The sequence below is a fragment of the Trichosurus vulpecula genome, chromosome 2 (assembly GCF_011100635.1).
Source record: "Trichosurus vulpecula isolate mTriVul1 chromosome 2, mTriVul1.pri, whole genome shotgun sequence".
Taxonomy (NCBI): domain Eukaryota; kingdom Metazoa; phylum Chordata; class Mammalia; order Diprotodontia; family Phalangeridae; genus Trichosurus; species Trichosurus vulpecula.
Genome location: NC_050574.1, coordinates 52,448,537 through 52,464,965, shown reverse-complemented (window position 1 = coordinate 52,464,965; position 16,429 = coordinate 52,448,537). Strand labels below are relative to the sequence as shown.

General features: G+C 44.0%; 1 protein-coding gene across 2 annotated transcripts in view; it reads left to right on the top strand.

The window, feature by feature from the left end:
• CAPZB (capping actin protein of muscle Z-line subunit beta) overlaps positions 1-16,429 on the top strand; it is a 166,200-nt gene that overhangs the window by 55,344 nt on the left and 94,427 nt on the right. The gene's annotated exons all lie outside the window — the stretch shown is intronic.

The window sequence follows — 16,429 nt, the reverse complement described above, 5'->3', positions numbered from 1 at the left end:
GATGAGGTAATAATTGTAAAGCACTTAACAATGTCTGGCACACAGTAAGCACTATAAAATATTAGCTTTTATTATTATTAGCTATTATTTTAAAGAACTAAGAAATTTAACCTGATAAAGATTGGGAAGGCAGTGCACATGAAACTGTCTTCAGATCTGGAAGGCTGTTACTTCCAAGAGGTATTGTCCTGCTCAGGTTCAGCAGGCCAGTCTAGGAGTAATTAGGGAGTTGTGGAGGAGCAGATCTGGGAGCCAGTGGGCTGATGTCTCAGAGGGGATCTTCCGTTAAGAACCATTTGGAGTAGGGGCCTCTGAAGCCCCTCCAAACCAGCAGATGCTGTGATTTGGGCAGTGCTCCATTCACGAGCAAAGACTCCAGCCTCTCTCCATCCTAGTGGAGTTTTTTTTAATTGCTATGTCTTTGTGACTCCTCCTCTGAACTTCTCTGAACTCAGGCTGTTTGGCCCCTGAATGTCAGGTTGCTCTGAGTCTCTTGCCTTGGTCTGTACTTGAAGTCTTTCCAGCCTGGGAGGGCCAGAGGTTGGGTTCTTTTGGTGTTTGCTTTCAAGAACCCAGAGTTACTTCCATGCCAAGAGGAAGAAGGTATTAGTGGAGGTCACCCACACGGGGGCCTCAGTTTCCTATCTATAAGAGAAGGCTGGGCTAAGCAATTTCTAAGGCCTCTTCCAGGTCTGATGACTGTCCTAGTCTGTTTTACTTGCTTTGGGACTTAAAAGAGGGGCAGATGGGCTTGTGATGCTGCAAAGCAGTAACTGTTTCTTAGGATCATGGATTTTGAGCTGGAAGGGACTTTAGAAGTCCTCGAGTCCAACCTTCCAAGAGGTTGACTGACCAGAGTCAGAAAGTTAGTAAGCGTCACAGGTAGTATCTGAACCTAGGTCTCGACTTCCAAGTCCAGCATTCCATTCACAACACCGTTCTGCCTCTCACCTTTACTGTGGTGTAGGTACCTTTTAATGCATGTGAGAAAGCTTAGCATGCTTGCTTTGAGATACCCACGGACAAAGAAAGGTTTTCAAGACAAAGGATACTATCAGATCTCATTGGCCCCCAAAGTGAGAGATGAAGTGGGATGGTTCCAGTCACCCAAGGGGGGAAGGTTACAGCTGGGTCTTAGCCTGCAGAAGGGGCAGGTGTCAAGAGCCTTCTGAGAGAGGCCATGGCCAAAAGGAGAGAGTAGTTGTATGGTCTTTGTTTGTGTTTCACACTCTACCTACTATTTCATGGTGGTATGCCATCGATAATAAAGGGAGTAGCATCAAGCAGAAAAGTGCCTGGTTTGGATAATAGCTTTATATGTCCTAATGATGGTGACATCATTGTATAAGTGAAGGGCGTTGTATTGAGGAATGGAAATGTTGCCTGTATGTTTTCATAAGAGGGATGTGAAGCATCATAAAAAGAACACTAGGTTTGGAGTCCAGGACCTGGGGTCTCTTAAGTCATCCCTTCTAGTCATCACTCTAAACCCTGTGATCCAATTTCCTTTTCTTTCTAGAGAATGAGCACATCATGTGAACGCAGTATATCTGGTGGGCCAGTGACCACTTCTATCTCTCCTCTCCCTCATTCATTCAGCTTTCTGGTATTCCATGGGTTTTACCCAAATGCTCCATTCAAAAGGCTGCTTTCTACAAGCTGCTCTGTAAGAAGTGCATTCCTTGGAGCCCTAGGAAGCACAACTTTGATGAGAGTGTTCCACATCTGCTTCCTTGCCCTCGATCCAATACTCTCTAGTCTTCCAGCCTCTTCTTAGGCAGTGATTCCAGCTGGCAGAACAGTAAAAAGGGTTTCTGTTAAGTGTTCCCATGATCTTCAGTGAGGAGTGTGACCTTGCAGTCCATGTGCCAGAACCCTTTCCTGACATACGGGGCGGTGGGAGGTTAAGGACAAGACTTGGATGGTATATTTCCCATCTAGGGTAAGTTAGGAGAGCTGAGCGTTCAGAAGCCATCTAAATACTATCTTTCTCTTGGGATTCAAAGGTTGCAAGGGAAAAGCGAATCAATACTCGCCTCTTTGTCAAAGAAAAAAACCTAACAAAACAGGCCTTTCTGTTAACTCCAGGCTGCTGGCTGGTTTCTTTCACTGATCTTATTCACTGGATTTCTATGTCTGTCACTTAGCATACATGGGCTAAGTATGAGGGCTAAAAAGAAAGAAAGAAATCATCCCTGCCCTCAAGGAGTGTACATTCTAATGGGGAAAACAACATGCAAATGACCACATACATACAAGATCTGTGCAGAGTAGATAGAAGGTAACCTGAAGGGGGGGTCATTAATAGCCCGGGGGTGGGGGGGAGACTCGGAAAGACCTCCTGCAGAACCGGGGCGGGGGGGGGGGGGGGGCGGTGGTACGAGGTGAGCCTTGAAGAGAGCTAGGGAGATTGAGAGGAGGGAAAGCGCATAGGATAAACACTTTGTTCCTATCATTCCAGGAGACAGGTGGTGGAGCATTATGTTTGAGGAACTGGAAGTACGCCAATGTACCTGTATCTTAAGAGTGGTGGAGGTGGGGCAGCTAGAACACCTCTCCTGAAGTCAAGAGGACCAGAATTCACATTGGGCCTCAGACACTTAATGAGCTTTGTGACCCTGGGCAAGTCACTTAACCCCTATTGCCTCTAAAAAAAAAAGCACATGGAGCGGGGAGTAAAGTAGAAAAACAGTGGCAAAGTAGGAAGGGGCCAAGTTTGAAATGCCAGAGAAAGGAGTTTCTATTTGATCCTATTTGGGTATTCACTCTTGTCTCCCTTTGATTGGCCCCTGGGTCACAAATTGCTTCCGACCAAGGCCACTCCTGAAGACTGGCTACTAATATTGGTAGATGTGCATTGGTGGAGGGAGAGTCTCCAGCCATGAAAAGTGTGGATGTTAACTAGAATGAAGATATTTTTGTTTTTACTTTTCCCTTGATTTCTTGAAGTTCATTCATATCATTTCCCCACTCTTAAGGACTTAGTTCCCCACTTTAAAATGAGAAGGCTAGAGGAAATGAGATGTTAGAAGAGTGGACCCGTTTTTAGATCCTTTTGAAAGTTGTTTGCTTACCAATGTGACTTCCACTCTCTAGGCTCATTTTTTTCTAAAATAAGGAGACTGGGCTTTATAGGTCTCTAGGTAAGCTCTGTTTTAAGTTGATTCTATAAATGAATTAAAAAGCATTTAAAAAAAATTTAAGTTCCATGAAAAAGCACTTTTCTTTTGCTTTACTATGTGTATGCATGTATACACACACACACACACACACACACACACGTGTGTGTGTATAATATGTATGTATATATATTATACACACCCTACAGTAATCTGTTATGCCACATGTCCCTCCTCAGAGATAACAACATATTTCTGTCCTTCAAAACATCACATAACTCCAAAAATAAAAATGATGCCATTCATATACAAAGATGATAACACTAACCCACCTCCATGTTCAAGACTTCTGGAATCCTCTTATCCAACTATAATCTTTTAGCTTTCCACCATGATCTCCAATCCCTAGACTGTCCGAGACTATCATCTCTGTACTAGGCACTCTCCCTTCCCCATCTTGACCTCTTGGTGAACCAGTTTCAACTCTATACTGCCCTCTTCTCTTGAGTCCTTGACTTCTTTATGATTTTGCCAATTATTTCTTGCCAAGCTTCAGCATTGGACCCCTTGGATCAACCATTCACTGCTGAATAAAGATGGAGAAAAACGTGCACATGCACTTGTTTTGGCTGAGTCCATTACAAATTAATGTTACATAACCCAAACGGGGCTTTCAGTGCTGCTAGGCATTCTCTCTGTACCTCCCTTATCAACTATCCCACTTCCCATAGCAGCTCTTCCAAACCTTTTTGTTCTTCCTCAAACCTCTCATGGCTCCACCTCTCCTCATCCCTCATCTGAGAGCCTTGTCTCATATTTTACAGAAGAAAGAAGAGGCCATTCGCTGAGAGCCCCTCTTCTCTTTTCTTCCTTATCTCCTATCACTTAAATACCTTCTGCCGCTATCTCCTCCTTTACCCTCTCAGATGAAGAGGTAGCCCTGCTCCTTGCCAAGGCAAATCCCTCTTCTTACACAGGTGATCCTGTTCCAACCCATCTCCAGCAGATTGCCGCCTCTGTCATCTCCACTTTCTTCAGTCAGAGACAACTCCTTTCCTTCTGCCTATAGACATGCCCATGTTACTCCCATCCTCAAAAAACTGTCCTTGATCCTTGCTGTCTGTTGTCCTATATCTCTTCTGCTCTTTGTGGCCAAAATCTTTGAGAAAGCTGACTACAGCTGGTACCTCCCCTTCTCTCCCTCTCTCCTTAGTACCCTGCAGTCTGACTTCTGACCTCATTATTCCACTGAAGCTGCTCTTTCCAAACTACCAAATCCAGTGGCCTTTTCTCAGTCCTCGTTCTTTTTGACCTTCTTGCAACCTTTGATATTATTGATCACCTTTTCCTTGATATTCTCTAATTTGTCACTTTCTCTTGGTTTTCTTCCTACTATTCTGATTGTTCCTTCTTACAGTCCCCTCTTCTAGATCTTTTTTATCCAGATAACTTAACCAGATCTCTAACCGCAGGTGTCCTGTAGGACTCTCTTCTCTTCTCCCTCTATACTGTTTTGCTTGGTGATTTCATTAGCCCCCATGGATTTAATTATCAAATCTATGCTGCTGATTCTTAAATCTGCCTATCCTGCCCTAACTTCTCTGCTAACCTGAAGTCTCACATTTCATGTCTTCTTCTAGACGTCTTCAACTAGATATCCCCTAGACATCTTAAACTCAACACATCCAAAGTTGAACTTTCCCCCGGGCCTTCTCCTCTGTCATACGTCCCTGTTACTGTAGAAGGCACCACCATCTCCCTGCCCCTCAGGCTTGCAGCCTAGCCATCATCCTCAGTCCCTCCCCCCATCTCACCTCCCTATCCATGTGTTGCCAAGGCCCTTCAATTTCACAGGTGTTGTAACTCTCTCAAACATGTCACTTCTCTCTTCTGATCCTGCTGCCATCCTGGTGCAGGCTCTTATCACCTCATGCCTGGATTATTCCAATAGCCTGCTGGTGGGTCTGCCTGCCAGTTCTTCCTCCACTTAGCCCCTAAAGTGATTTTCCTGAAGTCTAAGTCTGACCATGTCATCCTCCTACTCAGTGAACTCTAGTAGCATCACCTCCAGGATCAAATAGAAAATTCTCTGTTTGGCGTTTAGAGACCTTTGTGATGTAGCCCTTTCCCCCTCCCACCTTTCCACCTCATTTTACACCCCATTATGTACTGTTTGTTCCAGTGAAACTGTCATCTTTGCTGTTCCTCGAACAAGACACTCTACATCTCCACATTTCCACTCTGAGAATTTCCTCTGGTCTGGCTGTCCTCTATCTCTGGAATCCTCAGTTTCCCTGGCTTCTGTCAAGTCTTAACTGAAATCCCACCTTCTTCCCATTTTCCCAAGCCCTCTTAATTTTTGTGTCTTCCCTCTGTTCATTTATTCCCTGTGTATCCTGTTTATAGTTTGTCTGTACATATTAGTTTGCTTGTTGTCTCCCCCTTACTTAGCCCTCATTATTTAACCCTTATTTGCCTCAGTTTCCTTATCTGAAAAATGAGCTGGAGAAGGAAATGGCAAACCACTCTCTTTGCCAAGAGAACCCCAAATTGGGGTCACAGAGAGTGAGGCACAACTGAACAACAATAAATGATGCTACAAAACTGGCAGTATAAGGGTAGTCAAGGGATGGATGATGGAGGCAATTAAGAGAATAAAAATTAAAAAAAAAAACAAAAAACCCCACCATACCAGTCTGGACAGAGGGATTTCCCAGTTAAAAGTATTATATCCTCCAAGGCAAAGGTCTCTGGTCTCTGGCCTGAGGGTGCTGAGCTAGGGACAGAAGGGACTAGTGTAAGAGAAAAGGTCCCCAGTATTTAAAGCTTTTTCCCAAATTGGAATGGGCTGTCCAGGAGTAGCCTGGAATGACTGTCCTCTTACCAGAGGTCTTTACCTAACAGCCAAGTATGTTGTGTGTGGGGTGGTTGTGTGAGGGACACCTTATACGGGATGGCCCAATTCTGGCTTTCTCCAGCTCCATGACAGTATGTTGTGGTGTACTGTGCCCCTCAAGGGTAGGAGAGGGCACCCAGGCTAGACTAGGCACAAAGTTGCTGTGTGGAAACTCCTGTATTTGTCGAAAATCCTATATTTATTGCACAGCACCTAAATGGGAACCTAGGGAGCCTGGAGGAGAATTGGACTAGGTGAAATGGCTTGTTATGTGAACTTCCCCTCCCTTAAACCTTCCTTTGGACTCATGGCATTAAGTAGAGCTACCCCTTTTCATAGAAGATATTTGCATTGACAGAACCTTGATTTTATCCTAAATCATTTAAATCTTCCTATTGTCTTTAAAATTTATTAATGTGCATTTCCTGCAAAGTGATCCCAAAGATCTTTCCATTATAACTCCTTTCTTCAACACTTACACATACACACCCTTGAAAACCATGTCAGGAGGAAGTCAGAGTCCTTCTCCATCCACATGGCAGATCTTTGGTCTAATCCTTCTTATAAATCTTTTTAGGGAGAAGTTTCGTTATATGAAGCCTTCTTAAATGTGAAGAAATGCTCTCTCATCCGTATCCCTGTTGGCCAGGGGCCACCACACTAATCCAAATCAGCTTTTTCCATAATTTGAAAAGAAAGAAAGTTGGTATTTTCTAGCCGAGGTGCAGTCTCCCATTTCTCAGTTTTTCTTGCCTGGAAAGGCCCTCCAGGTTTCTCTCCTTAGCTCCATAGCTCAGTACGCTTGTTGTTATAGAGCTGGCATGCGCTGTTCATGAGTGCCTGAGTTTTTACACTCAACTGTCATTTAACCAAATGGAGGATTAATCCTTTGGTTCATCAGACCAAAGAGGAATAAATGGCCCAGGACATCTGTGGGACATTAATGAACAGGTGATGGGAAATCATACATCTGTGCTCTGCCATAGGATAGGTGTCCAGGGAACTTTCCCATCCACCAAAGAAGGATGATGCCAAAAGGACTTCACTGCTTTTAGTTCATTCAGTAAGCATTTATTAAGTACTTGGAATGTGTCCGACTCTGTGCTAGCTTCTGGGACCATGGTACAGTGGAAGAGATCATTGGCTCTGGAATTGGAGGGCCTGAGTTCAGGTTCTAGCTCTGCTGTTTACCTACCTTGGGGACCCTGGGTAAATCACTCAACCTCCCTTGGGTCTTAGTTCCTTATTCTGTAAAATGAAAAGAGTGTTCTAAATGGCTTCTGAAGTCCCTTACCTAGATCCTAGATCTAGGGTCCTATGAGCCTATGAATCAATCCCTGCCCTCATAAAGCTTATGGTTTACTGAAGGAAACAACATATACCCAAATAGAGCTATGTAAAATATATATGCAGTTTATGCAGAATGGTGCCCCCCCCCCCCGGGAGGGGGTACTAAAAGTTGGAGGCCTCAGAAAGACCTTTCAGAGAAAGTGGTACCAGAGTTCAGCATGGCCAACCTAGTATTCTGATTTGTCAGAGAGGGTTCTTGGTCAAAGGTGACAGGATTTCTGCAAAGTCTCTGTGGTAGATTGGTCCACAGCTTGTCCTGCCCTGTAAAGCTTGCTCTAGAAGATTGCCTTTTTTGAGTTCTTGCTTCCCAAAGGTAACTCACTTCAGTTCGGCTTTAGTGCACCTTCCTATAGTGCTTTAAGGTTACAAAGCACTTACTTCCTCTAAGGCAGCCTTTGGAGCTTGTGGTTTAAATGTTGTTATCCCCATTTCACTGCTGAGAAGACTGAAGCTCAACTGTAATGTGACAGCTAGTAAGCACCAGAGCTAGGGTTGGGCCCCATGACTTGTTCATCCAGATCCAGAACTATTTCTGCTAAAACACACTATTCCAATTATCCAGGAATAGCAACAAGAATAAATTATTTTGCACATGCTCACTAAGTAAGATAGTCATGAAGTCTAGCGCCTCTCTTATGTTGGGTTGGGAACATAATTGATGAAGCCCTCCAGTGGCAATCAGGAGACCGGCCTTGGTCTTGGCTCTTTAACCACACTAGCCAAGTGAACTTAGATAAATTGTTTTAACCCTTTGGGCTTTGACTTTCCTGTCCAAAAATGGACAAAATCATCTCCAAGAGCCTTCTGAAGGCCCATCGTCATAGGATAGAGAGTTGGATTTAAAGGCATAAAGTCTTGGATTCAAATCCACCCTCAAACACTTAGCTCTGTGGCCCTGGGTGAGCTGCCCAGCTTCCCTGAACCTTCTTTCCATGGTACTGTAGTGAGGGTTAAGTGAGAGAATCATGTAAAGGTTTATTTAAATGTGAACTTATGTTATTATTTCTATTATGTTTGCAAATCTGAAATGTAGTTAAAGGAAGACATAGTAGGGCAGCTAGGTGGCTCAGCGAGTACAGCACCAGCCCTGTAGGCAGGAGGACCGGAGTTCAAATCCAGCCTCAAGACACTTGACACACTAGCTGTGTGACCTTGGGCAAGTCACTTAACCCCAATTGCCCTGCCTTCCCCCCTCCAAAAAAAAGAGAATAAACTCAGCTTTAAAAAACAAAAGGAAGATAATAGCAGCCTAAAAGTCCTTATTTAGGCTAGCTAGGAGTAGATTAAAGAATAGGGTGTTGGAATCCAGGAAGAGCAGGAATTCAGAAGCTGTTAATTTATGGACTGTTGTAGAAAGACCCTAAGGACTTCCATCATGGAGCTGTCCCCAGAGGTAGACTCCACTCTGCTTGTATGTGGCCAGGCCACAGAGACAGGGATCTGTTCACTCTATTTGGGGAGGGCCTCTTCGTGAGGCCCTTAAATCACAGCCTTTAAGCCCACACTTGAAGAAGTTCTCCTGCCCAAAGTTGAGGCTTCTCCAGGTTCTTCAAGGGATCCTTGACCCAGCCCTTTCTCCTTTCTTTGTGCTGACTTTTGACACAGCTAGCTTTCTGATGCACACATGGTATTCCAGGTATGATCTTACCAGGCCAGAGGACATGGAGCATGGCACAATTAATGTAGACTTCATACCCTTGATTCACTGAGTTTGCAGTTCCCTAACATCTCCAGGAAGCTTTTTCTGTGAGGTGTCACCTACAATGCCTCCCCCATCCCCTGCTTAGGCATTTGATTCCTTGTAATCAGGAGCAGGACTTTATCCCACTTTAATTTCCTGTTATCACATTCCCTTGTTCTGACTCTTTTGAGATATCACGTCTGTTATCCAGCATCTTACTATTGCTTCAGGCGTTGGGTCACCCGAAATTTCGTTCCGTGTCTCATTTGTAGTGTTAACTCATCTCCTGTCTCTGTATGTGTGAAAGCATTTCATTGAGGCATATGGATCTTTCTGTGAGGTTCTATAGCCTGGAAGAATCAGGCTTGGGATTGCCAGATGCATGTGCAAAAGTTGTAAATGTGCTCATGTGGTGTCTGAAGTGGGGCAGCTAGGTGGCACAGAGCACTGGGCCTGGAGTCAGGAAGACCTGAGTTCAGATCTGGCCTCAGACACTCCCTAGCTATGTGACCCTGGGCAAGTCACTTCACCCTGCTTGCCTTGGTTTCCCCATCTGAAAAGGAAATGGCAAACCACTCCAGTATCTTTACCAAGAAAACCCCACATGGGGTCATGAAGTGTCAGACATGACTGAAACAACTCAAGAACAGTGTCTAAAGTTCTGACCTCTGGGAGTGACTCACTTCATTTCTTTCACTTCTTGAAGAGAACTGTGAAAGGGAAAACAGTCTGTGGATGGTAGAATTAGGATTTGCCATGGGGCCTGCATGTATGGAGGGGCTGAAAAAGTTTTACATTGGAATAAATATACGGAGGAGAGACAGGTGGAAATTCCTCCTCCTGGTCAGGAAGTATGGTGCTCCTGGACATGGCTTCTATCTTTAGGTTCAAATGCCCCGAGGCACCAGCCAGAGTGGAGCCTAGGGGAGTGGTGAGGACTCCTGGAGTCTGACAGTTTCCCAGCTCTGCCATATATTAGCTGTGCCACTTGTGGCAAATCACTGGACCTCTCTGTGCTTCCCTTGGTTCCTCTGTAAAATGAGGAGGTTGGCCTCGATGACCTCTGAGCTCCCCTCTCTGTGTGATCTGATGATCCTGCAAGGCCAGTGAGGGTGAATGGCCAGGAGTTAGAGTTAAGGTTAACCCTTAGGCTTCCTCCAGGGTCCCAGAGCTGTTGGAGTGGGTCTGAAATTAATTACTGGTTGTGAGGAGCTTTCTGGTAGGAAAGAGTTCTAAGAAGGGAGGAGCATATATGGTCAGCTCCTGCGGTGGGCTCCTTGTTCAGATTCTAGGGGAAATCCCATTTTAAAAGAAAAGCAAAACAATGATCTGTAGACGCAATGACCATTGCTTTTGGCCTGGTTTTTGGGTAACCTGAATACCCAGAAGGGAAGGCATGACTGAGTCCCTGCTGTAGAGAAAATACTTTGTTTCATCCTCTTACTGGCAGAGAGGGCAAATTCTGCCATTGAGAGTCCTCCAGGCAAAGTGAAGCAAGCATTTATTTGGCACCTTTGGTATGCAAGTTCTCCCCTGCACCTGCTTTTAAGACTAATAGGAGAGAAAACCCATCTAAAGCCTTCACTGAATGTTTCAGTCAGATGGAAGTTTTCTGAGAGCAGGGCCATTGGCCATTCTTGCCTACATATTCTTAGCGTCTCACACGTAGTAGATACTGAACAAGTGCTTGTTGAATTGAATTGGGCTGAACTGGGGGAAGGGAGAAGGAAACGAGCATTTATTAAGTACCTTCTATGTGCCAATCATTGTGCTAAGAGCTCGACAGCTGTTACAGATATTCTCTTGTTTGATCCTCACTGTAACCCTGGGAAGTAGTCGCTCTTATTATCCCCATTTATAGTTGCGGAAATTGAGACAAAGAAGTTAAGGTACTTGCCCAAAGTCACCCAGCTGGTAAGTGTCTGAGGCAAGATTTAAACTTTCTGATTTAGACCTACATTCTAAGAAGTCCAAAGACAAGTCCAGGCAAAATTCAGAGAGAATTTTAAGGAGGGGAAGCTCTCTTTGAGCTGGGAAAGCTTCCTGGAGGAGGTGGATCTTAAAGGAAGGGAGCTGTAGCGGTTGGATTGTATGAAGGGGGGGTGGGAGGTGGCAGGGGACATAATGACAACTGGGGATGAGGATAGAGAGTTCGGCCATTACAGAGTGAGTACTTGTAACAGTAAGGCAATAAACACAACATCAATGTTAATCATGAATATGCATATGTAATTCTGTCTTGCAAAGTATGAGAGACTCTCCATAAAAAAGGCAAAAGAAGTATAACATTTATTCAGACACCAGAAAACCATGTCCCATAACCAAATGTTCAGTTCCCACAGCCAGTCAGCCCACTTTATCACAACAGCAAGGAACTTGAAACACCGTATAACAGACTGGAGCCCTCCTGCTGGGGTCTTCCCCAAAACAAACTCACAGTACAACTAAGTCAGCCTGTTCAGCTCTAACTATCACAACAGTGGCCATTAGCAGCCATAACATCTTTCTCTCTCTCAGCATTTTCTGTGATATAACTTCCTTTTCCTGTCTGGAAGCTCCTCCTACCACATGTGTCTTAGGCTTCCTGTGACATAAGCAGGTCACATGGCTTATTAATGTGTGGGAAAGATCTTCAAATCTAAATTGCTGCTAAAGGCAGAAGAGGATAGATTGGAGCCGGATTGTGGAGAGGATTGAGAATTTATATTTTATTGCGCTGAGTTTTGTGATGTATACTATAAACATGTGGAGGGTGGGGTCTTTTTTTCACCTCTCTAGCTTCAGCACCCAGCGAACATAAGATGCTAAATACATAGTTGTGAATTAAGTAGAGTGTAGGGGACATGATCCAGTGTCAGTTGGATAGAAAAAAATAGTAATGCCCCATTTATCTGGCTGTTTAAGACTCAGGGGATGTGCCTTAGCCTTGGAAAACAGAAGCCCACCAGATTAGACTGTTATTGAGAAGTGTTTAATAAAATAATTAAAAATGTAGTACAACACAGATAATGTTAATTTGATGTTTTCTAAGTTAGTATGGGCCCAGGAGTCCATTTCTGTTTGTATTTGACACTACTGTTGTAGAAGATAGCCATAAACCTGAAAGTAATCCAAAAAAGACCTGAGCCCCTTTGCTACCCCACAAATAGCTACATCATTAAACTAGTAGGAAAGCCAGATACTTGTCTATTAGAAGATGCTCTGAGAATCTTTCACCTCATTTTAAAAAAAATCATTTATTATGAACTAGTATAAGTTTACATAAGAAGTCTATTGAACATTAAATTGACTACTTTTAATGTATTTTTAACCATGAAAACTTAGCACAGTGTTAACTTATCAGTAGCTCCTTCCCAAAATTAGGTATCTGTATGGACCGCACAGTGCTTATCTACTTTGAGAGCACAGAGCAATGGTAGGGAAGCTGGTGTAGTTAGGCCGGACCCAGGGGTAGGAGTGAGATGGGACAGCCATGTCTCCCCAGAAGGAGACAGAAAAAGGTAAAAGCAGGCACACAACTCTTCTGTACCACACAGCATGCTTCCATGCTGGGCATTCATGAGGTCATCAAGAAAAATGCTGATTGATGTTTACTTTCTATTTAATACTAGAAGGGACTAGAAATTAAACATACTTCAAAATTACATCAATTAACAATGCATTTTTTTTTTAAAAAAAGGCCATTAAAGCAAGGAAAATTGAGATCTTAAGATGAAAATTTTTTATTTCAAAATAAAATTATAATATTTTTGCATCTATTAGCATGCTTGCTTCCTCTGTTGTTTAGAAGGCAAGGATGTTTAGAATGTATGAGGACACTAGAAAGGGCAGGGACAACACTTTCCCAAATTAGAAAATAAACATAGGCTTACTAATCAGTCAGGATATACAAGGAAGTACATACATCCCTTTCCCTTCTCACTTGGCCTCTGAGTTAACTTGATTATCCCTTGGGAGTGGAGGAAGGTCCTTTGTTAGCTCTTGTTTCTTAGCTCTTGCAGTAGCTTGCTTCCAACAACTTCACTTGAGATTTTTAAAAGAGTGCCCCATAATGCACTGTGCCTTTTTGTAATGATAGAAGTTCCTTCCCTCTCTCTCCCTACCAAAGTAAGCCTAGCCTAGGGGATGCAGTGCTGGTGAGCCAGGATGAAGTTGTGACAGAGGGGCCCCAGAGGTTAAAGGAATCGTGCCTTTGCCACCATCTCTCAGGCCATTTAATGGGATTTTGAGTCTTCCTGTGGGCCCAGCGAGTCATCCAAAGGGAATGTCTGTGTTTGGACTTGCTGAGACATCTCTCTTCATGCATGGTTATAATCATGGTTGCTCTCTCCAGGGATAGAGCTGGAGCACAATCAGTCAGTGGGAGAAACACTTCAAACAATGATTATTAATCCAGAATGTGCAGTTTTCCCTATACGACCTCTAGATGAGCAGCGTGGGTTGGTTAGGGGTTTGTCTGAGAGTTCTTCAGCGCATAGCCCTGGAGCACAGTTTGTTCCTGAACACGTGGCAGAAAACAGATTGAACTTTTCAAAGGGTGATGGTGGCTGATCTGCAAAGGGAAGTCTATAGTAAGATTTCATGAATTCATTGAGATGTGGTTTACTTGAGACATATCCAGGAAAGGCAAAAGATTGCCTTTGCCTGGCTATGAAGAAAGCATTGGCTTGGCTTGCAAGCCTTCAAATCAGAAGACAAATAGGGTCTTGTTTGACTTTGTTGGAAGAGAACACATTTTTTTAATCCCTTGAGCACATTAATTGTTTGTATATAGATAGATGACTAGGCCAGGCCGGACTCCTTTTATGAGTAGTTGGAGTTAATGTGGGAGCTTTGGAGAAAATCCCACCCTTGCCTCTGCCAAACTAAGCAGAGAAAAGGACTTGTCCATTCCTAGGTCAGGAGAGCTTGGGAGGAGGATGTTCTAATATCCCCATATGTCCGTGGATCTATGAACTCATCAAAAGGGACGCTGATCCTCCTGCCCCGCCCTGCAGCTCTCTCATCCATGGCCCTTGTAGACTCCCCTACTGGAGACCCAGCCACCCCGTCATGGACTGAGGCCTTCCTTTAGCTCTGTTCACTTTGTTCTTACTGTCACCAGCCCATTGTTCCAGCCAGATCTTTCTCTGGAGGATGGAGAATAGCTAACCTTTCTGTGGGGCTTTTTGCATGAGAATGAGCCGGACCACAACCTTGTGATTTAATCCTGCTGCTAGCCTCTTCCTTCTGAGATGACCTTCCAGATGTCTTTGTATCTTGTATAGATCTTCACAGAACAAATCCCCTTAATAAAAGATTTGTTCTGTAAAACTTGGATTGGGTCAAAAGGCTGCACCCAAGGACCTAGAAGGCCATGTGTGGCCTTGAGGCTGCAAGTTCCTCACCTCTGGGACTTTGGCCCATCATAAGCACTTAATAAATGCTTGTTGACTTGATTTGATATATTTGGATAGAGTAAGTCTCAGAGGAGATGACAGCAGAGGGAGGATCAGAAAGGGACCATGGAGACCAAGGAGTATTCTGGCTCGCTGACTACTGAGTCAGGGGATGTAGAGCAGGCTTTTGCAGCAAAGAGCTGCAAGTACTGGGAAATTTCCAAAATCCAGCATATTATTCATCTCTTCAATTCTACGTTATGTTTATGTGTCTCCACTGCCCATCCAAGGTATATGTACAGGATAGGGAGGGTGTATGGGTATTCAGGGACAACTAGCACCTCTGGTGTCAGGGCTTGCCAAGCCCTTTTCAGGCTTCTCAGTCCCCCTTTGGTGGTTACATGGCACTCTGAGGTCACCTATGGCTCCAAGAAGCTATAGTGGCTGTAGCAGCCACACCCCACTAAACTGCCTTTACAGATGGGCTTAACCAGGTTGAGAGTAACCAACAGATTTCAAACCCATCTTTATTTTGCAAGATTTTCAGAAGACATTCTCAGGCAGGTTGCTGTCATTAAATGTGGAAAAAAACAATTTTTAATTGACCATAGCTGAAAGACTTGAAGTATTTAGGCTTACTTTAATTTTCAGTGGACAAGAGAGGGCCTTGCTTAGTTGGGGAGCTCTCATGATCTGGGAGGACTTCACAAAGCACACAGGTATTGGCAGGCCTTATGTTCTGTTGGGCTGGGAGCTATGCTACAGTCCCTCCCAATGTCAGGAGGCATTAATCCGTCCACTTGACTAATCCATATTGGCACAACTAGGGAATTCCTGGTTACTGGAATTCAGCAAAGCTAGCCATAGGTTATCCAGGGTGTTAGTGTGAGCTGGCCCTGGGGTAAAATAGTCCCTAATACTTGGGGCACAAGACTGGATTGGAAAAGTTTTCAGTAGCATAGTATACATGTTGCACCAGCTTCTGCAGATGAATGGCCAGTGACCATGGTCGGGGAGCATGTCTCTTAAATAGAAACAATATTAAGTTGAACTTGTCTGGAAACTTACTGGATTGTAAACTGGGAGGGCACGGCCTGCCTTATATCTCTTCACTTCTGGTATAGCACTTTGCTTGTAGTAGGTGTTTACTTAATAATTTACTTGAATGAATACATTACATTTATATAGTTGTTTACAAAGTATTTTCACATAGTTGATCTGATTTGAGTATCCTAACAGTTCTGTGAGGTAGGCAGGACAGCTCTCCCCAATTTGCATCCCAGGGAAACTGTTCTTGGAGTAGTCACATGGTGTGCCTAAGGTTATATAGCTAGTACATGGTGGCATCAGGATTATGATGCTCTGTAGATGGTGACAGCTCAGATATGTCACTTGTATGACATTGGGCAAAATGATTCACCTTCGTCAGGCCCCATTTCTTCATCTGTAATATGGGGCAGTGGAAGATGGTGTACTTTTAGCAGAGTCGTGGTCTGTGATCCCATGAAATCGTGACTGTTCAAACCCAACTTGTGCTATACCTGTGATGGTTCTCACAAGTGGGGAGTTTGCTTTTAGGATGTCATATTTAGGTGACAAGGTTTGGAATGAATAGAGTAATAGAAATGATTCTGGACTGTCACCCAGACTTGAATACCAGCTTTGCCTACTCTTTGTGCAAGCCTACCTTGGTAATATGCTGACCCCTCTGCCCACTATGCATCTGTTTGTGAATCTGGGCACCACTTGTAGTTTGTCCTTTTTTTACCTTGATGTGGCATAATTCACAGCTGTATTAACCCACTCCCACTCCACCATGAGGATGTAGGTGCTAAACAGATGGACTTTTATAGTGACGTGCTTTTATGAGCATCTTGGATCGTTGGAAGAGCCGAATGGTTTCTCGGCTGTAATTCCTCTGGCCATTCTGTTCTGGGCTTGTCGGCTTGTCTATTTGGAACGCCCTTTCAGGGTATTTGTACTAACTCAGTGAATTACATGTCCG